At 41.6% G+C, this 26,812-nt stretch overlaps 1 protein-coding gene across 3 annotated transcripts in view; it reads left to right on the forward strand.

Annotated features, from left to right (window-relative positions):
- CDK17 (cyclin dependent kinase 17) overlaps positions 1-26,812 on the forward strand; it is a 226,138-nt gene that overhangs the window by 45,057 nt on the left and 154,269 nt on the right. The gene's annotated exons all lie outside the window — the stretch shown is intronic.

The following is a 26,812-nucleotide window of genomic DNA, read 5'->3' on the forward strand; positions in this document are numbered from 1 at the left end:
ATTTTCCACAGGAAAAACACTTAAAAAAACACATACATAAGCATCCCATCATTTTCAATGCATTCTGCAATTTTTGGGCACATGATGCGTGTTTTTTTCCGCGAAAGTATGTTAATTAATTTTGAGGATTTTTCACATTTTTTTTCCCGCTATTTAATGCATTGGGAAGCTCCGGGAAAAAACGCGTCAAAAACGCGGAAAAAAATGCATGCAGATTTCCTGCAGAAAAAGTCTGATTTTGTTCAGGAAAATTCTGCAGAAAATTTGACGTGTGCACATAGCCTTAGGGTATGTGCACACGTCAGGATTTCTTGCAGAAATTTTCCTGACAAAAACCAGACATTTCTGCCAGAAAACCACATGCGTTTTTTTCGCGTTTTTTCATGCGTTTTTGACGCGTTTTTTTGTGCGTTTTTTTTCCAAATGCATAGAATTGCGGGTAAAACGCAGAAAATCCGCAAAATTAATGAACATGCTGCTTTATTATCGCGATGCGTTTTTTTCGCGGAAAAAAACGCACCATGTGCACAAAACATGCAGAATGCATTCTACATGATAGGACGCATAATGTATGCGTTTTTAATGAGTTTTTATAGCGTTTTTATCGCGAAAAAACCTGAACGTGTGCACATAGCCTAAATCTGCCAAATAATAAAATGTGAATGACTTTACTAAAGGTGTTAATGCAATGTGTTTTCTTAGAGTCTCTAAACCAGAAATACAGGTTGTATAAAAGCTACTAGTAACCTGAAAGGGATTGTCCATGTTTTCCATAGTCAGATATGCAGGCTCAATAAATATTGATGGAATTTGCTGCATGCTTGTTCTTTGTGACCTGTTATCAGGAATTGTAATGGATATGACCAGTCTCCAGGATTATTCATCATTGTTCCTGTGTTACATATAAGAAGATTGAGTAGACACAACCCTACATTGTGCAACATTCTCTACGGATTCCTTTTTCACACTGCTGCATTTATTTCGCCTTGGCTCTGTCTCGCCTGCCTTCTAGGGTTTCCTCTGGTTTTGTACAGTGAGCGAGCAGTGGTCCAGATTTCCATCTCCTGCAGGAGCGATTTTAACAAGGTATCTTTATCATGAGATGTCAGATTGCTGCCAGGCTTCAGCATAGATGTTTACACTTCTTGCCTGGGTTTCTCTCCGCCTTACCAGCACAACTACTTGGGCCAATATTTGTAATGAAATGTGGAGTACAGCACCTTAATTCTTCCTGGAAACAAGGCTTTGCTGTGTGCAGCTACATAGAAGGATGTTATGTGCGCTCCTCTGCCCTGGAATAATCGGGGATGAAATACTGGGCCGTAGAGCCGACTCCGCCGGACAATTTGCTACACTTGTAGCTTTATTATACTAAAAATGTAATATTTGATTAACTGATTTAATGATAATTCTTATATAGGTCACATATTCTGCTCGCAAACTTGAGAAGTACCGTGTTTTTCCAGGATGTGATAGTAAAGCTTCTCTATTCTTACCATAACTAAAATGTATACTTGTGTTTTGTCAGTAAAGCTAAACTTTGGGGCATTTTGTGCTGATGTTGACATTTGTAGCACATATCTGCATTTTCTGCTGTTTGTTCCTGACTGTTGATACACAAGTACAACAATAGCACTTTCTCACAGATCCACCCTTCAGCAGAAGTAAATAGTCTTTCTCAAGACATGAAGCAGAACGGGAAATTTCATTGACCAATTGCTACCTGCTCATGATAAAAAGATTATTGCACACAAGTACCGTACTTCATTAAACTGTTTCATCCAGGACAACCAATTGATGATCTACTTCTAGGATAGGCCATCTAGGAGATTGGTGGGAATTTGACATCCAGCTACAGACCATTTGGCTGAAATCTGCTCTGCACTTGCTAAATATAGGCAATGTGCTGGTAGAACATAGTAGCCACGAAGGTCTTCTACAGGCCGTTGTTGGGTGCTACACCTAATACCCTAGTTAAATGAATAACCGTCACCAGCCAATAAATGTATGTGGCTGCTGCCCCACCAATCTCATGTTTGTTGTCCTGAGCCCGTTTATAATGTTACCTTTTTCGGAGTGCGGTACTTCCCTGCCTTCCGGCTTCTTGTTTGCTGGGGCGCTGTGCATGTTTGAATATTGACAGGTCAGGCCAGTGGTATGGTCACGCTGCTGGCCCAAATTTGGATGTCCTTTCCAGCTGCTAGCAGAGGTAGCTTTCCCTCTCCAGCATGGAAGAAGTGCAGGGAGGCTGAGGATGCTCTGATCCAGTCATCTGGCCGGCTTCAGGTCACTAAAAGCTGGCTTTAAAATATAGAGCCTGCATCTCCAAGGAGTTTATATGTTCTCCCTGTGTTTGTGTGGGTTTCCTCCGAAACTGCAGAGACATGCTGATAAGGAATTTTAGATTGTGAGACCAAATGGGCACAGTGATAATGTCTGTAAAGAGCTGCAGAATATGGTGGTGCTATATAAGCAAGCTTAATATATTAATACATGTGGCGCACACGCTCATTATGTAGGTAACTGTGCAATCTGGGATACTGGGGTGGCTGGTAACCTAGGCAACAAGGTGTGAACACTATAAAAGTAAAACCCCTCTGTTCTTAAGAGCGGAGAAGATTGTTAATAGTACATTGCAAAATTGCCTTTTTTATCAATACTCTGCAATTTTATGCATTAATCACTTTAAGAACTTGACAACTCCTTTTAGGCTGTGTGCACACGTCGCGGTTTTTTCGCTAGAAAAACGCTATAAAACCGAGAAAAAAACGCTCACATTAAGCATCCTATTTAATAGAATGCAATCTGCATTTTTTGTGCACATTCTGCGTTGTTTTCCTGAGCGGAAATGCATTCCGGAAAAAAAATGCAGCATGTTCATTAATTTATAAACAAAAACACGGAGAAAAAAAGTCCACTTCAACATATTTAGAAAACAATATACAAAAGGTTTATTAAGTAATCAATCATATACAAATACAAATACAAAACATGGGTGTATTGTCAATACCGCCATATAGCAGAAGACACATAGGAGGAAATGCGGCAATGACCAAGTCAGGGGGGGAGTTCACATATACACCTTTTGGGTGGCAGAGTCAGCTCAGAAAGTAGAGAGAAACTATGATCAAATACAATCACTACGTCTAACTCACATGGCAAAATAGCCCAAAGTACAGGATCATATCTTCATAAGTACGTATATTTGCTGCTTACCCATTATGGATCAGGTGTGTTCTCCCCACCTCACTCGGTCCCCCCGGACGCGCGTTTCGCGTGGCTTTTTCACACCCTGTTGAAAAAGCCACGCGAAACGCGCGTCCGGGGGGACCGAGTGAGGTGGGGAGAACACACCTGATCCATAATGGGTAAGCAGCAAATATACGTACTTATGAAGATATGATCCTGTACTTTGGGCTATTTTGCCATGTGAGTTAGACGTAGTGATTGTATTTGATCATAGTTTCTCTCTACTTTCTGAGCTGACTCTGCCACCCAAAAGGTGTATATGTGAACTCCCCCCCCTGACTTGGTCATTGCCGCATTTCCTCCTATGTGTCTTCTGCTATATGGCGGTATTGACAATACACCCATGTTTTGTATTTTACGTATTTGTATTTGTATATGATTGATTACTTAATAAACCTTTTGTATATTGTTTTCTAAATATGTTGAAGTGGACTTTTTTCTCCGTGTTTTTGTTTATGTATTGGTTTGGAGTAGTCCCAGAAGGGCACCTGAGGAGTGCCTAGAGAGAGTTGGTATTTACCACTCATCTATACAAAGTATATTGGTGCTTCATGACTGTAATATTAAATGTTCATTAATTTGCGGAATCGCGGGGATTCCGCACACCTAGGAATGCATTGATCCGCTTACTTCCCACATGTGGCTATGCCCACCATGCGGGAAGTAAGCAGATCATGTGCGGTTGGTACGGTTGAGACTTTCCTCCACGGACTGGGCACCATATAATTGGTAAAAAAAAAAAAAAAAAAAGAATTAAAATAAAAAAGTGATATACTCCCCTTCTGATGGCCCCCGGAGTCTTTCCTGCCTTTCAGCGGTTCACGCAGCCGCTTCCGTTCCCATGGATGCTTTGTTTGAAGGACCTGCGATGAAGTCGCGGTCATGTGACTGTGACGTCATCGCAGGTCCTGCACACAAAGCATCTATAGGAACGGAAGCCGACGCGTGCACTGCTGAGGAGATCGGGGGGCCTTCGGAAGCTGAGAATAACCATTTTTTTTTATTTTTAACATATCTTTTTACTACTGATGCTGCATAGGCAGCATCAATAGTAAAAAGTTGGTCACACTTGTCAAAAACGCTAGGAATATGCATGCCAATTCCGCATGGGATATACCCGCGGCATGAGTTGCAGAATTGCCGTGGAAATTTCCGCTGCAATTCTGCGACGTGTGCACTTAGCCTTAAAGGTTGGATGAATAAACTGACCATGTTCTTGGTTGTCAGTGGTTAGACCGTAGCACACAGACTCTGGTATCCAACTTGCTGCATCCAAGCTTCTTAGGCCCATTTCACACATCAGTTTTTTGCTATCAGTCGCAATCCGTCAAATTTTGAAAAAAATGAATCTGGCGACTGATGCTGCCGGATCTGTTTTTTTTTCTTCTTACAGACTTGTATGTGCGACGATTGGCCTCACGTTTCATCCGTTGTTTGGCGGATCCGTCGAAAATGTTGTCCAGAGGCCGATGACGACTAGGTAACTTTTTTTTGTGTACGTCAAAAAATCAGACAGCAACAGTTTGCTCGAATGGAAACCTATGGGCGCCGGATCCGTCAATTGATGGAATCTGGCTTTGGACTCCGTGTTTTTTTTTTTTTTTTTATTTTTTTTTAACATGAGCATGCTCCGATTTATTTAGGATCCAATTAGCCAGATCCGCTAGTTGGATCCGTCAAAAAAAAACGAATCCGTTGCATCTATTTTTCACAACCTGCGAGGGATCCGTCGAGCCAACGGATTGTGACTGATGGCAAAAAACTGATGTGTGAAAGGGGCTAAGCAGTATAGAGTTTGCAGTTTTGCTACAGCCAAGGAGCCATGTGTTGGGTGCCTCTGTTCTACAACCCCTGGCAATAATTATGGCATCACCGACCTTTGAGGATGAAGCAGTATAGAGTTTGCAGTTTTGCTACAGCCAAGGAGCCATGTGTTGGGTGCCTGTGTTCTACAACCCCTGGCAATAATTATGGAATCACCGACCTTGGAGGATGTTCATTCAGTTGTTTAATTTTGTAGAGAAAAATCCGATCACAGACATGGCACAAAACTAAAGTCATTTCAAATGGCAACTTTCTGGCTTTAAGAAACACTAAAAGAAATCAAGAACAAAAAATGTGGAAGTCAGTAATAGTTACTTTTTTTAACCAAGCATAGGGAAAAATTATGGAATCTCTCAATTCTGAGGAAAAAATTATGGAATCATGAAAAACAAACAAACAAAAAAAACACTCCAACACATCACTAGTATTTTGTTGCACCACCTCTGGCTTTTATTACAGCTTGCAGTCTCTGAGGCATGGACTTAATGAGTGTCAGACAGTACTCTTCATCAATCCGGCTCCAACTTTCTCTGATTGCTGTTGCCAGATCAGCTTTGCAGGTTGGAGCCTTGTCATGGACCATTTTCTTCAACTTCCACCAAAGATTTTGAATTGGATTGAGATCTGGACTATTTGCAGGCCATGACATTGACCTTATGTGTCTTTTTCTAAAGGAACAAACAAGGAAGGCAAAGACCGGGTTTCTCAATGTATCCGCGCTGACCACACACGATGGAAATGGTCTTGAAAACTTTATTGTGCCAACGCGTTCCGTGGCAATCTGCCACTTCCTCAAGGCCAAAAATCTTAATTTTTTCCTCAGAATTGAGTGATTCCATAATTTTTTTACTATGCTTGGTTAAAAAAAAAAGTAACCATTACTGACTACCACATTTTTTGTTCTTGATTTCTTTTAGTGTTCTTAAAGCCAGAAAGTTGCCATTTGAAATGACTTTAGTTTTGTGCCATGTCTGTGATCTGTTTTTTTTTCTACAAAATTAAACAACTGTATGAACATCCTCCAAGGCTGGTGATTCCATAATTTTTGCCAGGGGTTGTATAACCTCATTCCACGTAAGCCTAGCTGTGTGTCTTCTCTATTTCTGCCATGTACGCCGAGAGATTTCCATAGTTGCAGCCAGGGTTTGGGGTTTATCCATTGCATTTCTGCAGCCTTTGTTTTTCTTACATAATGAAATTGTGTTGATCTAAAAAGGTTGTCTGCACCTGTGAAACTAACCTTTCTCCCAATGAGTCATGGTAATATCTGTGAACGTTGGGCTGGACTCACACGTGTGCTTAGAAGGAGGGGGGAATAATCACCTGACTATGTGGTTTTGTAAATGGCTGCGAATCACTCTTCGGTCCCAGTATATTGGTGCACATATGCTAACAGCTGGGGTTGGCATTAGTGCACCTTTCTACCCAGTGAGTCATGTTTCCAGGTGTGTGAGACCAGAAGAGACATGTATGTGGGTGATGAGCGGTGCTCTTCCGGAACCCCAGTGTTTTGTGCCTCTGCTCCAGTGTAATCTGTACACAATTTATACTGTTATGGACAGGTTGTATGTTTCCCCACATCCCAGTGCTATGCCTATTGCACAGCTACTTCCTCAGTCCTTAGAATATTATGCTGCGCCATCTTATTCTTCCTGGCATGTTTCTTGTACTCCCAGCACCTTTTGTTGCATTTCGCGCCTCCATTCTTGTTTCCCTTGCCAGCCCCTCATACTTTATTAGCTTTGCTAGTGCAATGACATCATCCACACTGCAAAGCTTTTCTGAAGGGTTTTATTCTCTCAGGCCTGACTCATTATTCTGTGAAGATACTTAATGCCAGACAAGACATGGAAAGTCTCCCAGCTGATGCTGCATTGTCAGTAGTATGCAGCGATTATTTCATGGAGCAAGAATCTTAAACACTCTTGGGTCCTCATTCATCATTGTCTTTGCACCCCTTTTCTGGAGTAACAATGATTCATTATTTAAAGTGCAGGGTTTTTTTGTAAGTGAACTTTATCTGTTTCTTTGACAGTGTGGGCATGGCTTACCTTAAATTAGGCCAAATAATCTAGGAGTTATTTGCAACTTATTCAAATGCCATAAAATGTTTGTGCAGTTGTATTCCACTACCCACAAAATCTATCTAATTTTATTTTTGTAGTGTTTAAGACTAACGTTTGATGCTGTAAAGTATCGTGACCTTTTTTTTGCTCTTAAATGGCACGAAAAAAGTGCATCTTTGCTCAAAATTCATTAACCTAAGTGGGCCATTTTGAAAAATTTAAAGCAAAAATTACAAGAAATGCAAAAGGCCAAAAATGAAAACTGCCCCAAAGATGCAAATGATGATCCAGAGCCTTAGCTTTTGCCTCCTGCACATCAATGCTTTCCGCATTTACACCCACCCACAGTGGAGCGATCATCATTCTGTACTGTTCCCTAGTGGATGATCCAATGTCTTGTTTTCTCGCAAAGGAAATGTTTGCTATTGGCTCATTTCTCTGTACCAATGTGCGTTTTATGTTGTACTAATCATAAATAGTTAATATAGCATCATTTCTGGCAGCTTATCCTGGCATCACTTCAAAGGTTTGCTAATCTGCTTTTCTCTTCTGTCCCTTGGTGTCTGTATATAGCGTATACAAGACCTAGGTTCATCTAAAAAACTATTTTAGAAGGCCTGGTAAGAAGTTGTGTTGTGCACAAATAGTACAGATGCTCTAAAGCTCTGCCACATGACGTCAGCATGGCCGAAAATGGCGAATCAGCATGCCTCGATTGGTCATTGTGATACCTGTAATTACGTTCACTTTGGAAACCAGCAAGAATGTATGGGTTTGATCTGGGCTTGTTTTTCTGTAGCATAAGGTGCTTTTGTTCCCAGTGCTATACTATTTTGGTAAACTATGCATGCCATAATCTAGCAAGTAATCCATACACGCAGTCTGCCATATGCTCTTTTGCTGCCACATATATAAATTAATAATTGTATGCCCAAAACGTTGTGATAAAGCAGAATGTACAATTGGTGGGAATGAGTATTTGGTATAGATTTTCTAAGCAAGCAGTGCAAGGAGGAAGGAAGCAGGGGCTTGGCAGTGCCCCTTCTTCAGGGTATCTTAGCAGTATTGCCATGGCATTTATATGTGAAGCCGGTTAGGGTGTGTGTCCACGGTCCGGATTGCTGGCGCTTTGGACGGAGCAGAAAACCCGCTCCGCCCAAACGCCACCCCTTTCTATACGTGCGGTGATTCCGGATGTGTTATATATATATATATATATTTTTTTTACCAAAAGTTTGGACACACCTCATTTAAAGATTTTTCTATATTTTCAAGACTATGAAAATTGTACATTCACACTGAAGGTATCAAAACTATGAATTAACACATGTGGAATTATATACTTAACAAAAAAGTGTGAAACGACTTAAATTATGTCTTATATTCTAGGTTCTTTAAAGTAGCCTTACACAGCCTGGAGGTGTGTTTGGGGTCATTGTCCTGTTGAAAAATAAATGATGATCCAACTAAACGCAAACCGGATGGAATAGCATGCCGCTGTAAGATGCTGTGGGAGCCATGCTGGTTCAGTATGCCTTCAATTTTGAATAAATCCCCAACAGTGTCACTAGCAAAGCACCCCCACACCATGACACCTCCTCCTCCATGCTTCACGGTGGGAACCAGGCATGTAGAGTCCATCCGTTCACCTTTTCTGCGTCGCACAAAGACACGGTGGTTGGAACCAAAGATCTCAAATTTGGACTCATCAGACCAAAGCACCGATTTCCACTGGTCTAATGTTCATTCCTTGTGTTCATTAGCCCAAACAAGTCTCTTCTGCTTGTTGCCTGTCCTTAGCAGTGGTTTCCTAGCAGCTATTTTACCATGGAGGCCTGCTGCACAAAGTCTCCTCTTAACAGTTGTTGTAGAGATGTGTCTGCTGCTAGAACTCTGTGTGGCATTGACCTGGTCTCTAATCTGAGATACTGTGGACCAGCGATTTCTGAGGCTGGTGACTCGGATAAACTTATCCTCAGAAGCAGAGGTGACTCTTGGTCTTCCTTTCCTGGGGCGGTCCTCATGTGAGCCAGTTTCTTTGTAGCGCTTGATGGTTTTTGCCACTGCACATGGGGACACTTTCAAAGTTTTCCCAATTTGTCGGACGGACAGACCTTCATTTCTTAAAGTAATGATGGCCACTCGTTTTTCTTTACTTCGCAGCTTTTTTCTTGCCATAATACAAATTCTAACAGTCTATTCAGTAGGACTATCAGCTGTGTATCCACCAGACTTCTGCACAACACAACTGATGGTCCCAACCCCATTTATAAGGCAAGAAATCCAACTTATTAAACCTGACAGGGCACACCTGTGAAGTGAAAACCATTCCCGGTGACTACCTCTTGAAGCTCATGAAGAGAATGCCAAGAGTGTGCAAAGCAGTCATCAAAAGGGTGGCTACTATGAAGAACCTAGAATACAAGACATATTTTCAGTTGTTTCACACTTTTTTGTTAAGTATATAATTCCACATGTGTTTATTCATAGTTTTGATGCCTTCAGTGTGAATGTACAATTTTCATAGTCATGAAAATACAGAAAAATCTTTAAATGAGAAGGTGTCCAAACTTTTGGTCTGTATGTGCATGTATATACAGTATGTATGTACGTGTGTGTGTGTGTGTGTATATATATATATATGTGTATATATATATATATATATATATATATATATGTGTATGTGTATATATATATATATATATATATGTGTGTGTGTGTGTATATATATATATATGTATATGTGTGTATATATATATATATATATGTGTGTGTGTATATATATATATATGTATATGTGTGTATATATATGTATATGTGTGTATATATATATATGTGTGTATATATATATATGTATATGTGTGTGTATATATATATGTATATGTGTGTGTGTATATATATATATATATATATATATATATATATATATATATATATATATATAATTTTTTTTATTTTTTTTTATTTTACCTTAAGTGAATGGAATTGCATTATATATGAAGGCTGGGAATTAAAGGGAACCTGTCACCCCCAAAATGGAAGGTGAGCTAAGCCCACCGGCATCAGGGGCTTATCTACAGCATTCAGACGTCCCCTTCTTGTCTTCACGCTCCGGCGCAGGTGTACTTTGTCTCCCCTGTTGAGGGCAGAGCAAAGTACTGCAGTGCGCAGGCGCTGGGCCTCTCTGACCTTTCCCTGCACACTGTAGTACTTTGCTCTGCCCTCAACAGGCCAGACAAAGTACGCCTGCGCCGGAGCTGCGGCGTGAAGACAAGAAGAGGACGTGATCGCAAGAAGATGGGAGGCGCCGGACCGGACCGCAGCGGTACCGCCCATGGGTGAGTATAATCTAACCTCTTTTTCTCATCTTTCAGGTTACATCGGGGGCTTATCTATAGCATTCCTGAATTCTGTAGATAAGACCCTGATGCCGGTGGGCTTAGCTCAACCTCCATTTTGGGGATGACAGGTTCCCTTTAACTAGTACCTGCATTTTGCTTTTCTCAGCCTTTTTCTGGTTTCTGGAGTTCCTCATTGGTAATCGTTGTTTATTATCTGCAGAACCACAATAAGAATTGCCAGAGCAGTACTTCGATGGACATTTCAGATGACTTTTTTTTGGGTTGCATTTGGATTTTTGCATTGTTGGATTTGTATTTGCATTGAATTTGGCAATTCAGTTCTCCTCTTGAGTATGTGGCCAAGAATAATGTACAGCACCCTCAAATTCCTGTAGTGTGCGTCTAACAAGTGCCCTTGTGTGAGGGGATCTGTCACCAGACCAGATTATATAATTTATCATAAAGATAGATCCTAGTCCTTACGATGTACTTACATTGCCAATTCATACACTTACATTGCCAATTCATACAAGAATGGCTAATTCTTTCTGGACTTTGGGTCGACCTATATTTAAGTCAGTGTATTCGGGCTGCAGACTATCTCCATGCACTCTGACCGGCTCTGTTGGCGGACCTCTTGTTTTGCTGCACATACTCAGTAGGCGCTGTAGTCTGCAGAACACTACAGTACGATAAGCCTGGTCTCCCAGCAGCAGTGTGTGTAATAGCTGTTCTTACAGCAGGTGTTGTTAGAGACTAGGTAAGTACAGCTAGGTGATCTCTGCATATGTATTCATTATATCCATGGAAGATATGCTCAGACTTCAGGTCCTAGCTGCCACATTGTTGGGTGTGAGGGAAACATTAAACCGAATGTTGATGAAGCACAAGCCTGCTGAACCAGCCTCTATCTGTAAAAACGTGACTAATCCGTTTAATAGGAGGAGAGTGTCTAGAATCTTACTGTATAATGACAGTGTGGTGATACTGGATAGTCACAGCTGATCGAGTTACAGATCCACGTTACAATGTCATCCTTTCACCGTGGCATTATAAAAACCTCACCATATATTCTGCTACTGGGTAAGTGGATCAGTTTCGATAATGAAAATAAATTTGGGCATTGTAGATAATCTGATGCCTAATATTTTAGCCCTACTACTTCTGAATTATAGAATTTCTACTATTTGTAAGAAGGATTAAAAACTCATAAAAAAGGGTATTGTGTTCTCTAGATTGACAGCTTAAAGACAATCTGTCACCAAGCAGCATAATGTAGAGAGACGCTCTGATGCCAGCGATGTATCACTTACTGGGCTGCTACATGTAGTTTTGGTAATCTGCTGATACAATCACTGTTTTATCATTAGAGGACTAGTAAACTTGCTGCCAGGTAGTCAAGCATATTCTGCATAGCTCCACCCCCACCACTGATTGGCAGCCCTCTGTGTACACTGTATTGGGCAGAAAAGCTGCCAATTACAGGTGTGGGCGGGGTGAGACAGAGCTCAGCATTCAGAGAACTGCTAGATCTGCAGCAGAGAAAACAGACTGCAGCCCTGTACTGGAATCAGGGTCTCTGTCCCTACATCATGCTGCTCTCAGATGGAGAAGCACAAACCTGGTGACAGTTTCCCTTTAAATTGAATCTTCAGTTTATATTGTATGCATTACAATCTGCTAAAGTCTCAATCCAATCACAAACACAGAATGAATGCAGTTACCCATCACCCAAGGTGGCATGCACGATGGACGTCGTAACAGAACGCCCACAATAGCTAAAAAAAAATAATGTATGCGACTTTGCCAAAATTGGGTAAGATTTTTTTTCTAAGATGCTGTTTTAAGATCTCACTCTCCCGTCATAGTGTCGGTACTGACCAGGATGAGACCACCGATCCCCTTGTATCACCTCGGCTGCCCGGGAGTCATTCTGTTCTGTAGCTACGTATTGCCGGCATTCCTGTGTGATGTCCACGGGTTACCATGGAAACAGTTGTGCCTGAGCTCCCTGCATTCTTCATGCTTGTGTCTTGTCACATTCTGTCACATTCAGCTCTTTGGAGCCAGATTGGCGCTTGCACTGGAATGACTAATAGTTTTGTGCGTAAAGAGTTGCCATTTTCATGTTCACTCGAAATGTGGTGATTTCTTTTACAATTATTTTGATTGCTTCCATTGATGATTTGATCTTGTTATATTGTATAACGGGCTTCAAAAACGTCCCATTGTTAGTAAATCTGTGTAATTCCCTTTCTTTGCTCTTCACGCACCTTTTCACTGGTCTTGATAACTCTGATCTCTAGGTGGGGTTACTAATGTCTCTTGTGTATGGACGTAGTGGTCTGCATCTGGGGGCAGTCAGGTTTTCCTGGCGGGATGTTGCCATGGCTTTCATCCGGACCTATAATCCAGGGGCGGGTCTAGGACGGCATGCTCTTGGATGGCGCCATAATAGGGTCATGTGCATAGCCTATTGCTGCATTCAGGAAAAGCAGTATTTCCTTTTGCAAAGCTTACGGTCCCTTCTTCTGAAAGGATATAAGTGCTGTCCCATGGGGTTCTGTGTTATGGCTCTCTAAAGACAGGCGTACATACTGTATGACATGCATTGCCTATTGTTAGCCTCAGTGGGACAAAGGGCAATGCCAATCATAACAGCCAGTGGATATATGGAGCAGAGTAAGCATTGAAGAGGACACCTTCAAAACATTAATGACAGGGGAGCAGGGAATCTGACCTCCCTATATCCCAAATGAATGGCCCTTCTGAAAGCATACGGCATGAATTTTAGAGAACAGGAAACCCCTGTAACCTCTTAATGACCAAGACAATTTTTACAATTCTGACCACTGTCACTTTGAGGTAATAATTCTGGAACACTTCAATGGATCCCACTGATTCTGATGTTTTTTCGTGACATATTGTACTTCATCATAGTGGTAACATTTCTTCGAGATGACTTGCGTTTATTTGTGGGGAAATAAAAAACAGAAATTTGTCGAAAGTTTCACAATTTAAATTCTTATGCCCTTAAATCAGAGACACATGTCACACAAAATAGTTCATAAATAACATTTTCCACATGTCTACTTTGCATCAGCACAATTTTTGAAACATAGTTTTTTTGTTAGGAAGTTAGAAGGGTTAAAAGTTGACCAGCGATTTCTTACTTAACCAGCAAAATTTACAAAACCTTTCTTTTTTTTTTTTTTTCTGCAGACCACCTCACATTTGACTTTGAGGGGTCTATATGACAAAATACCCACAAGTGGCACCATTGTAAAAACTGCACCCCTCATGGTGCTTAAAACCACATTCAAGAAGTTTAAAAACCTTTCAGGTGCGTCACAGGAACTGAAGCAATGTGGAAGGAAAAAATCAACATTTAATTTTATTCACAAATTTATTAGACCCCCAACTTTTTTTATTTTCACTAGGGCAACAGTAGAAAATGGACCCCAAAAAATTGTTGTGCAATTTCTCCTGAATATACCGATATACCTTATTTCTGGGGAAATCTATTTGGGTGCACGGCAGGGCTCGCAAGGAGCGCCATTTGACTTTTTGTTTCAATAATTTTTTATTTTCAATAACATAGTAATTGAACAACAGTTTCCCTTACAAGGGGATTCAATAAGAAAAACCATACATATATTAACTCAAATTCAAAGATACAAATATGACAAGACAAGAACATGGGGAGACGTAAAAGAGGGAAAGTGGGGAGGGTAATGAGATGCTGCACTTTATTTCGTGATAAGCTGTAGTATATTTACCAGACAAGGTTATACTATGTTCCATTTTATGAGTTCTGCCTCCCACCACCCCGCACCCCACCCCACGCTGGCTCGACCCCAGTGTCATCAGAATCTCTCACAGGATAGAGTCTCAAATAGATAGAGTCAAGGTTTGTTCAAGATTTAAGTTTGTTAAGATCCATCCACGGTTTCCAAATCTGGTAGAAGGTTTCCCACACATCTTCCCTAGTCGCATGTATACGTTCATATAAGAGGATTGAATTCATTTTATCTCTAACTGTCTGGACAGAGAGAAACGGCGACCTCCAACTGGTAGCTATATGTAGCTTAGCAGCCATAAGCAGATGGCCTATCAGCTTGTGGAATTTATTAGTGAATCCAGGGTATTTGGCTCCCAAGAGGAATGTGGCCGGGTCAGGTTGTATTGTCCCGCCATACATTTTTCCAATTATTAATCCTACTTCCTGCCACATAGCCGAGGCTATCGGACATTCCCACCAAATATGCTTCATATCTCCCACTGCGCCACATCCTCTAAAGCATTGATCTGAAATGTTGGGGTATATAGTGTGAAGTTTACTTGGGACTTGGTATGTTCTGTGTAAGACCTTAATGGATGTCTCCGCCAGGGAGGCTTGATGACTACCCCTGGAAATTGTGTCACAGCATCGTCTCCAATTTTCCAAAGTTAATTGGATACCTAGATCTTCCTCCCACTGTTTCATGTATTGTAGTTTGTCAACACCATGTGCTGCATTGAGGGATCCGTATAGCAGAGAAATAGTTCCCCTTCCCAGTGGGTCACCCATGCATCTCTGTTCAAAGCCAGTCGCGCGAAAAGGGATTTTCCGTTGTAGAAACTGTTCCGCAAAATGGAAAACCTGATAGATACGGAAGGTTTCGCTAATGGGTGGATTCCATTTGACTTTTTGAATGTAAAATTTGCTGGAATTGTTAGTGGACCCCATGTTGCATTTGGAGACCCACTGATGTGCCTAAATAATGAAAACCTCGTACAAGTGACCCCATTTTAGAAACTACACTCCTGAAGGATTTTATCCAGGGGTATTGTGAGCATTTTGAGCCCACAGGTATGACACAGAATTTGATAACATTAGGTTGTCATATTAAATATGTTGTCATTAGTGTTGAGCGCAAGTTCTCACTACTCCAGTTTGCATTGAGTGCTCGGATATGCACCGGATATCGCGGGTGCTCGAGTGACATGCTCGAGTCCCTTCTCTGCATGTTTCCTGGCTCTGACACCCCAAAAAAACCCATGCGGGGATCTGTGATACTCCGTGCACACCCGAGCACCCGATGCAAACTTGGGTTGCGAGCACATTAATACCCTTAGCTGCTGCCATTTTAATGTGTATTGGTGGTCGCTAAGGGGTTAAAAAGAATTGGCTCATTAGCATTTTTTATCAACCTGACAGGAGAAAGTAGGGACTTTATATACCATATTTTATGTGCAGGTTACAGGTTCTTTATATCCTAGTTAGAGTTCAGCTTCTACAAAGACCGACAAGTAAGCTTGCACTGGTATATAGAGCAATGATGATAGGCAGTGTTCATTCTATTGAGACCTAGACCATTGTGTGACAGACTTTCTTGAGATATCCAGGAACTTGTGGCCATATTTGGCTGAACCTTCCTACACGGATTGTTCAGAATTACGTCAGGCTTCCTAGTTCTGTATATATCTTATAGTTTGGTATTATTTCTCTTATTTTCCATGGTACTTTTCTCTCAAGTGTGCATAAAATACAAAAGAACTTGAACTGTGGAATACAAAGAAATCCACCCACACCCCTGCATGAAGCACAGTCCAGGTGAGTCATGCTCAACTATAGAAAGGAACTGCAAGACCGCAAATGCCTTCTGCATACAAAGCTCCCGAAAATCGGGCACATCTGCAGAATGTGCGGTAATTCAGAACTAGACTGATTTACTTCTTCGGTGTCTGGGAAAGAGCTTTTTTGTTAATCTGAGATGGTGGAGGAGGGATGGTAACTGTACCAGCTATATCTTTGCCATCCTGTCCTTCCTCATCATAGGTGTACAGTACATATATACTGTAGTGTAGCATGCCTTTTTTTTTTTTAAATTACATCTTTGCTCATATCAGCATGGTGGCTCAGTGGTTAGCACTGTATCCTTGCAATGCTGGAGTCCTGGGTTCAAATCCCACCAAGGACAACATCTGCAAGGAGTTTGTATGTTCTCCTTGTGTTCCAAAGACATACTGATAGGGAATCTAGATTGTGAGCCCCAATCGGGGACAGCTATGATAATGTGTGCAAACTGTAAAGCGCTGCGGAATATGTTGGCTATATAAAAATAAAGATTATCATTATTATTTCTTTTATCCCCTCTGTTGACCATCACTACTCGTATACCATAAGGGATGGTGTTCTGGAGTTTAGTACTACAGAGACCATATAAAAATGAGTAGAGGATATGGGTGTATGAAGGGCACTAGACTACTGAATGTGCCACATTACCGTGTCATACAGCTGTGAGGTTGTACCTAGACTCCGTAGGTGTGTTTATATATAAATGGAAGTATAAATATTTTTGTTACTAAGGCCTTATTCAGACATCTATGATTTTTCACATACGGAATAAAGTCTGCAGTAGTATGTGGGGTTATTATGTTGGGTCCTTGTTTCATCAGTGTCCGTTTTACCATCAGTGTTTCATCAGGGTCTTGCACATAAGGAAAAATTAATTGCAAAGCATCTCCTATACATTGCACTGTTAATTGTTGACATTGCACATATTTTACTGAAGCCCACCCATGTGCTGTCCATGATATTATGGAACCATAGACTTGTATGGGTGACTATTTTTTTCCCTTAAAGGCGTAAGCACCCCATCCCCTGGGCAAAAAACAAAACAAAACCTACATGTCTAATTTTTTTTGCTAACAGACTGCAGAAAGAAAGGACTTGTGAACAGCTATAATAGGTTTGTTTTTATACGTGAAAACCACAGATGACCTCAGTGTATAGTTTGTGTGCTTGCAATTTCCAGAAGTTTTGCAATTTTATTTACTTTTTTCTATACACGAAAGTCACTGATGAAACATCGAATCTGATACACTGATGAAAATTGGAAGTAAAACACTGATACTGTGTGTTTGTTTTTGTAAATCAGGTAAGTTATCAACCCCTTCACGACTGAGACCATTTTCATTTTTCTTTTCCATTTTTTCTGACACTTCTTCCCAGAGCCATAACTCTTATTTTTCTGTCCCCATAGAGATAGGACTGCTTTTTGTGGGACGAGTTGTACTTTTAAATAACAATGTTTTTTTGAGAATTGTTTTTACGCTGTACATTTTGTGTTAAAATGACCAAGCGATAAGATTCTCATCATCAATACGATTACGGCGATACCACACATGTCCAGTTTTGTTTTGTTTTTTTACTATTTTATTGGCTGGAAAAAAAACCCGCAATTGACAAAAAAAAAAAATCTTTTGAGTTGTCGCCATTTTCCAAGACCCGTAACATTTTTATTTTTCGTCCGATCGGGTTAATCTAATATATAAAGCTGAATGTGTGTATGTATGTCCGGGATTGGCATCTGAACCGTCGCAGCTACAGCCACAAAATTTTGCACAGTCACATGTCTGGACCCCGAGAGCGTCATAGGCTATATTGTGAGGTGAAATTTTAACCCCGCGCTTTTCAATTCACCAAACAATTTTGCCCCTATCTACATAATGGGGAAAAAGTGAAAGGAAAAGTGTTGGAGGCGTCGCAGCTACAGGCACAAAATTTTGCACAGTCACACGTCTGGACCCCGAGAGCGTCATAGGCTATGTTGTGAGGTGAAATTTTAACCCCGCGCTTTCCAATTCACCAAATAATTTTGCCCCTATCTACATAATGGGGAAAAAATGAAAGGAAAAGTGTTGGAGGCAAATTAACAGCTGGCAGATGTGAACAAGGGGGACTTAAAGAATAAGAGCAATGGCGCCAAAGAGTATATACCGTACAGTTGCTAAGGTGGGCCCCGACATGGGATAATCACCACACCACCACGGGGATATGAACACACACACAAAATGCGCCACACACTACCACGTGCTCGAACACATATACCACCCTCAGCACACATTTCACCACACATACACCAACCTCGCCACATTAAAGTTGAAACACAAAAGTCGCAGCTCAAAACTCGCCACACGCAAAACTCTCCACATGCAAAACTCGCCACACGTGCAAAACTCACCTCATGGAAAACTCGCCACACGCAAAACTTGCACACGCGGAAAAATTGCCACATGCACAAAAGTTGCAACACATGCAAAAGTTGCCTCACACAAAACTTGCACATACTCAAAAGGCACCACACATAAAACTCGCCACGCGCAAAACTCGCCATGCGCAAAACTTGCTGCACACAACTTGCTACACTAACCTGTCACATGCAACTCGACACACAAAAAGTTGCTACACGCATGTTGCCACACAACTCCTCTCACAAAAGTCGCTACATGCATGTCGCCACACGCAACTCAACACACACAACTTGACACACGAAACTCGCCCTAAAACACACACAAGTCTGGTATCATCCTTCAAAAATAAAAATCTGATTAATAAGCTGAAAAACTACAAGAGCAACAAATGTACCATATAGGAATCCGGCAGCTGTAAGTCACATGACCAGTCTATTATGTGTATGTGTGAGCTAATATATACTGCCAGGGGGTGGGCTTACTGTTGGCTGGAGATTTATCAGGCTGCCAATTTAGCTTACAAATACTGAGGTAAAAATACTGACCAAATAACGTGTGAACGAGGTCTAATACAGGAGGAGATGACATACAGATATATACTATATACAGGAGGAGATGACACACAGGTATATACTATATGCAGGAGGAGATGACACACAGATATATACTATATACAGGAGAGATAGCACACAGGTATATACTATTTACAGCAGGAGATGACACAGGTATATACTATATACAGAAGGAGATGACACAGGTATATACTATATACAGGAGCAGATTACCTACAGGTATATAGTATATACAGGAGGAGATGACATACAGGTATATGCTATGTATAGGAGGAGATTACCTACAGGTATATACTATATACAGGAGGAGATGACACACAGATATATACTATATATAGGTGAGATGACACACAGGTATATACTATATACAGGGGAGATGACACACAGCAGGTATATACTATATACAGGGGAGATGACATACAGGTATATACTATATACAGGAGATGACATACGGGTGTATACTATATATAAGGGAGATGACAAACATGTATATACTGAGGTGAAAATGAGAGGTGTGAGGTGAAAATGAAAAGGTGTGAATGCAAAATGAGAGGAGTGAGGGAAAATAGTGGAGTGATCGGAAAATGACAGATGTGAGGTCGAAATGACAAGTGTTAGGGGGGAATGAGATGAGTGAGGGGGAAAATGAGAGGAGTGAGGGGGAAAATGAGAGGAGTGAGGGGGAAAATGAGAGGAGTGAGGGGGAAAATGAGAGATGTGAGGGGGAAAATGAGAGATGTGAGGGGGAAAATGAGAGATGTGAGGGGGAAAATGAGAGATGTGAGGGGGAAAATGAGAGATGTGAGGGGGGAAATGAGAGATGTGAGGGGGAAAATGAGAGATGTGAGGGGGAAAATGAGAGGCGTGAGGGGGAAAATAAGAGGCGTGATGGGAAAATAAGAGAAGTGAGGTGCTATAACTAACCACAGATATTTACTATGCCCAGGCAACGCCGGGCTCTTCAGCTAGCTTAGATTTACAATCTCCATGCTTTTCTCATGGTCAACTTTATGTGGCCTGTTCAAGAGTTGGAACAGCCAAAAATCTGTTTGTCTTTGCACCTGAAGGAAAAACTAAGAATGTCGTTTATCAAAAGGCTCTCGAATAAGTAGTAGAAGATTACTTCACATTACTTGGCCAATTTAGTTAAATCTGTGTGGAATATCTCTGGTGTTGAAATATATGTTGTAAAATGCTTCTATTAGCTTAGTTATTGCCTTTTAATAATTACATTTCTATCTATTTGTTTTGTGTTTTTTTTTTTGTGCAGAATAAATTTTTGTTAACACATTCTATTTTGCTAACAGCAGTTATTACCCCGGGCGAAGCCGGGTAGTACAGCTAGTTGTGTGTGTGTGTGTATATATATATATATATATATACATACATACATACATACATACATACATACATACATACATACATACATACATACATACATACATACATACGCTTTTACTTTTCTGATTGCATTGATGCCAAATAGATGTATTTTAAAAATATATATATTATAATTACCGTATATACTCGAGTATAAGCCGAGATTTTCAGCCCAAATTTTTGGGCTGAAAGTGCCCCTCTCGGCTTATACTCGAGTCATGATCGGTGGTGGGGTCGGCGGGTGAGCACTGTCATATACTTACCTAGTCCCGGCGATCCTGGCGCTCCCCCTGCCTGTCACACTGTCTTCGGTGCCGCAGCCTCTTCCCCTGAGCGGTCACGTGGGACCGCTCATTAAAGAAATGAATAGGCGGCTCCACCTCCCATAGGGGCGGAGCCGCCTATTCATTTCTCTAATGAAGCGGTGCCGGTGACCGCTGATAGAGGAAGAGGCTGCGGCACCGAAGACCAGCTGTCCGGGGGAAGGAGCGGGACGTCGGGAGCAGGTAAGTATGACATATTCACCTGTCCTCGTTCCACAGGCCGGGCGCTGTCTCCATCTTCCCGGCGTCTCTCTCTCCTCACTGACTGTGCAGGTCAGAGGGCGCGATGATGCATATAGTGTGCGCGCCGCCCTCTGCCTGATCAGTCAGTGCGGAGAGACGCCGGGAAGATGGCGCCGAGGAGCTGCAAGCAAGACAGGTGAGTATGTTTTTTTTTTTTTTTTTATTGCAGCAGCAGCAACAGCTATGGGGCAATAATGGACGGTGCAGAGCACTATATGGCAGAGCTATGGGGCAACGGTGCAGAGCACTATATGGCACAGCTATGGGGCAATGGTGCAGAGCACTATATGGCACAGCTATGGGGCAATAATGGTGCAGAGCACTATATGGCACAGCTATGGGGCAACGGTGCAGAGCACTATATGGCACAGCTATGGGGCAATAATGGACGGTGCAGAGCACTATATGGCACAGCTATGGGGCAATGGTGCAGAGTACTATATGGCACAGCTATGGGGCAACGGTGCAGAGCACTATATGGCACAGCTATGGGGCAATAATGGACGGTGCAGAGCACTATATGGCACAGCTATGGGGCAATAATGGACGGTGCAGAGCACTATATGGCACAGCTATGGGGCAATAATGGTGCAGAGCACTATATGGCACAGCTATGGGGCAATAATGGTGCAGAGCACTATATGGCACAGCTATGGGGCAATAATGAATGGTGCAGAGCACTATATGGCACAGCTATGGGGCAACGGTGCAGAGCACTATATGGCACAGCTATGGGGCAATGGTGCAGAGCACTATATGGCACAGCTATGGGGCAATAATGGACGGTGCAGAGCACTATATGGCACAGCTATGGGGCAATAATGGTGCAGAGCACTATATGGCACAGCTATGGGGCAATAATGGTGCAGAGCACTGTATGGCACAGCTATGGGGCAATAATGGTGCAGAGCACTATATGGCACAGCTATGGGGCAATAATGAATGGTGCAGAGCACTATATGGCACAGCTATGGGGCAACGGTGCAGAGCATTGTATATATGGCACAGCTATCTATGGGGCAACGGTGCAGAGCATTGTATATATGGGACAGCTTTATGTGGAGCATCTATGGGGCCATAATGAACGGTATGGAGTATCTATTTTTAATTTTGAAATTCACCGGTACCTGCTGCATTTTCCACCCTAGGCTTATACTCGAGTCAATAAGTTTTCCCAGTTTTTTGTGTCAAAATTAGGGGGGTCGGCTTATACTCGGGTCGGCTTATGCTCGGGTCGGCTTATACTCGAGTATATACGGTAATAACATTTTTAATAGGGGGTGATTTGAACTTAGGTTTTTTTCAGACTTTTTTAAGCTTTTTTTTTTTTTTTTTACTTTAACCTTTTTATTAAAAAAAAAAAATATCACTGTCTGAATGAGGACGTGGTTGGTGAGTAATGATGTGTTTTCATGGAACACATAAGCCATGGTATATCGTATAGTTTGAAGCTAGTACAGTTTCTTACAAGGATTATTTTTTGCAAAGGAAATGAGAAATGCCATGCACTTATTGAATGTCTGGAATATTTGTGATGTTTGTAGATTTGCGTACTTGAAATGTGTAGTGCTTTTGTGGAAGCCTTGAAGATGATATGAAAATGCCCGATGTTTCTTTGACATTGACTCTTGTTATCAGAAGATTACACCATGCAATCTATAGTCCGCCGTCACAACATGGATTCATGTGACTGACACAGGACACGCTGGCTGTAAATGTTTGTATTTTGTTATGCACTTAAAACATTTAAAAGAAAATGTGAAACATCTAAAAAGTAACCAAGTCTCCTAGTTGTATGTTTCATGTTGTAATGTGTGTTGTATCAACAATTTATAATTATGTAACCAGTTACTGAAGCTGAAGAATTCTAATGTATGACATTTCCCAATCTTTCTAAGTGAAGTTTCCCGCACCTCTGCAGTGTACTTTAAAAATACATGAGGACAGTGCTAGTAGCTCTGAGGACATGTTGGGTACCCAATGGGTGCACACATTACAGGTTTAGATCTTGGTGTATTAGAAAATGGGTCTGTTTAAAGGAGATCTGTCACCAAGGTTTTGCTATCCCATCACGCAGTTTAGGGAGAGATACTGTATCCAGCGATGTACCAATTGCTGGGCTGCTTGCTCAATTGAATTTATACAAATCAGTGATTTATCTGTTGAGGATCTACCAGTTCTCTGAATGCTGGTCTATGTCTAGCCCCAATCACTAATTGGCAGTTTTCTGTGTACACTGTGCATAGGCACAAAGCTGTTAATCCATGGTGGGGGCAGAGTTCTACAGAGTTTATATTTATGGAGGACTACATAGCGGCAGATTTAGTTCAAAAGTGACCATCTCCTGCTGGTGAACAGTGATTTTTTAAAGAATGCAGCAAGCAGCCCAGTAAGTGACACGTTGCTGGAATCTGGGTCTCTGTCTCTACATTACAATGTTGTAAAAATAGGTAGCAAAAGCCTGTTGATAAATTTCCTTTAAATATAGAATATAGTCAACTTAGACCAGTTTACCTAGCTGCTGATAACTGAATTTTAAATTTATTTTTCTTTTGATAGTTACAATAATTTAGGAATAAGAAGATTCCAGATGCTTGGATTCAGAATAAGTGGAATTGGTAGCCTTATAGTTTTGACAGGTGTCAACAGGTGGCTGCTATTTCACTCCCCAATATACAGGTGCTTTAAACAGAAAGAGGATGACTTAGGCTAGTTTCACACTAGCGTTTGGAGGAGCTGCGGAGGGCTGCTGACTTCCTCCGTGAAGCCCCGCCCTCGGCTGCACCTCCGCCGCTAGCTTCGACTACTTCTGCAAGCGGCCTGCATACCTATCTTTAACATTAGGTACGCAGGTCGTGCCGCTGTATGCGGATGCTTTCGCATGCGTCGTTTTGACGATGCGGCGACCGGCGTAGAACGCAGCTTGTAGCAATTTTTTTCCCTCTGCATCGTCAAAACGACGCATGCGGAAGCAGCCGCATACAGTCGCATGACCTGCGTACCTAATGTTAAAGATAGGTACTGAGGCCGCATGCAGAGGTAGGCGGAGCTAGTGGACTAGGGCGGAGCTTCACAGAGGAAGTCCGCAGCTTCTCCAAACACTAGTGTGAAACTAGCCTTAGCCACTGCTGGTGTGTTTTTTTCTTTTTTCCTTAACGATCAAAAGAATAGGGCATGTTCACATTTAACGTGCCCAACTTTTTTTTTTGTTTGTTTAAATGGATTAATTTATGATTTAGGCTTTTGAGAAAAAGCCTCACTGTGAACTTAACCTTATTGGTGGTAAATTTAGGAAGATTTATGGCAATGCATAAATGAGCTACACCCCATTTGAAAAGTAAGATTTTTTCAATATCTCACTAAACACTAGAACAATTTCCAAAATCTTGCTAAGTTACATTTTTCTTTACCTATAACATGAAAGTAAGGTTGATATAACTTTAATTACAAAATCTTCAGTTTTATTCAAGTTGTTTGATGCAAAAATTAATACACCCCACATCAAAAGCAACTACATCTAGTATTTTGTCTGACCTTCGTGATTTTTAAGGACATCACCAAGTCTTTTAGGCATGGAATGAACAATTTGGTGACATATTGCAACATCTTCTTTTTTCCATTTTTCAAGAACAACCTCTTAAAAGAGAACCTATCCGGGTCAAGCATGATAAACTAAAGGTATGCACATAAAGGCGCTGTTCTACTGATTTAATAGGTTCCTTCACTGTAGAAATCCGCAGCCTGGTTACTCTTTAATCATCCTTCTATATTATTTCAAAACACTCTTTCGGTGATTACTTTGTATCTCTGCTCCTACTGCACCCACACACAAAAATGATACACCATTTGAAAGGTAAACTTGCCCCCTTCAGCAAGAAAATAGCCAAACAAACCACACATCCACGATGTGATCACAAAATACAGTTTAAACATAAATTTTAATAAAACTGTAGTAAGGAAAAATGACCTGCTGGTGGCACCACACTACCCCAAAGCATACTACCACAAAGCTGAAACCAATCCTAACATTTACCTTGGGGGCTTTCCAGCTTGCCGAACTCCTTGCCCAGCCGATTTCAGGCAGGTACATATAAAATATTTGCTACATATGTGGAAGTAGAATAAAAGTAAAACTTTACCTGTTTAAGACTTCAGCTTTAAAACTGAAGATATAAATGAATGCAGCCTAAAAGGGACCGGACAGGTTCTGAACCATCAGATTTTCCGTATTATTGGACAGTCATTTAAAAGTCTATCTTCCTTCTAAGGCTACTTTCACACTAGCGTCGTGTGAGGCACGTCGCAATGCGTCATTTTGGAGAAAAACGCATCCTGCGAAGTTGCCCGCAGGATGCGGTTTTTCTCCATAGACTTGCATTTGCAATGGATTGCCACATGTAGCATCCGTTGTGCGACAGATGCGTCGTGTTTTGGTGGACCGTCTGCACAAAGAAAGTTCCATGTAACGTTTTTTTGTGCGTCGCGTCCGCCATTTTCGACTGCGCATGCGTGGCCGAAACTCCGCCCCCTCCTCCCCGGACTGCAGAATGGGCAGCGGATGCGTTGTAAAACTGCATCCGCTGCCCACGTCTTGCAGTAAATTTCACAGGTTCCGTCGGTACATCGGTACACCAAGTGTGAAAGTAGCCTAAGGTTGCAGCTTATTGGTGATCTGGAGTCAGCTCTGGTTCCAAGTAAAAAACTGCAGCGTTGACATAACTCAGACTGTACATTGTTTGCCGATGGGAGAGATTGGTGGAAACAACCTTGCAAAATGTGAAAAAAAAAATCCAACCGTATGGGGAAAAAAAAGGTAAAATAGTCTGCAGATATTATTTATTTATTTTTTTAAAGGGATATTCCCTATAATTATACAATGGTGTAAATACGCTCAGTTATGGGGTCAATTCTGCTTCATCATTTTTACTGTCTAAGTGGCACTGCTGTACAGGGAGCTGCTCCACTCACAAACATAGGGCTGTGTTGCACTTCCCTATACTGCAGATAGATGGCAGTGCTGCTGTGGAGAGGAAAAAATGCTGCTGCCCCTGTTCTTTTGCAAGGTCCGGACAATCAGACCCCTTCTGATCAGGAAGTAAAAGACCATTATGTTTAATGTTGGGGGATCTCCTTTAGGCCTGAGTCACACACAACGTATAAAAAAAAATTGGTCTGTTTTATATGGACGACAATTGTAGAAATGTTCCCTGAACAGTGATCCGTATGTCATCCTTGTGCAGTGTGAGGATTGCCTGCGCCCCCGACAACCAGTGTGCGAAAACTTAGCACGGGCCAACTAGTCATTAGAAATTTGGGTGTAAATAAGCTGTTCGTGTATTGGGGCAGGACTGTGGGTAGGGTCTTCATTTCTGCCATGACCCCTCAGCTGCCTCAGGTGTTCATATCTTCATACTGTTTAATAATTTTGCATCCGCACCGTCTTAGCGCAGATTGATCAGTTTGCGGGTTTCAGCAAAATGGCGTCTGCACATGCGCAGATTGAGATCTCTGCTCATCATTGAGCAGAGATCTCAATCTGTGAATGCGCCGGCACTGTAAGACCACAGGAGGCCATTATGTGCATTCGTAGACATGGCACCATTTTACTGAGGCCTGCAATCAGATCAGTTCGCGCCACCACCAATCGCAGCTAACACGTCGCGGCTTAACATTTTAAACAGCATCAAGATACAAACAGAAGATACAGCTGAAGGGCAAACTTTTAATGATCATGAAAGAATAACCAAGCTGCAGATTTCTACAGTGAAGGCACCTATTAAATTGGTAGAACAGTG

Source organism: Ranitomeya variabilis, chromosome 5 (assembly GCF_051348905.1).
Source record: "Ranitomeya variabilis isolate aRanVar5 chromosome 5, aRanVar5.hap1, whole genome shotgun sequence".
NCBI classification, from domain to species: Eukaryota; Metazoa; Chordata; class Amphibia; order Anura; family Dendrobatidae; genus Ranitomeya; species Ranitomeya variabilis.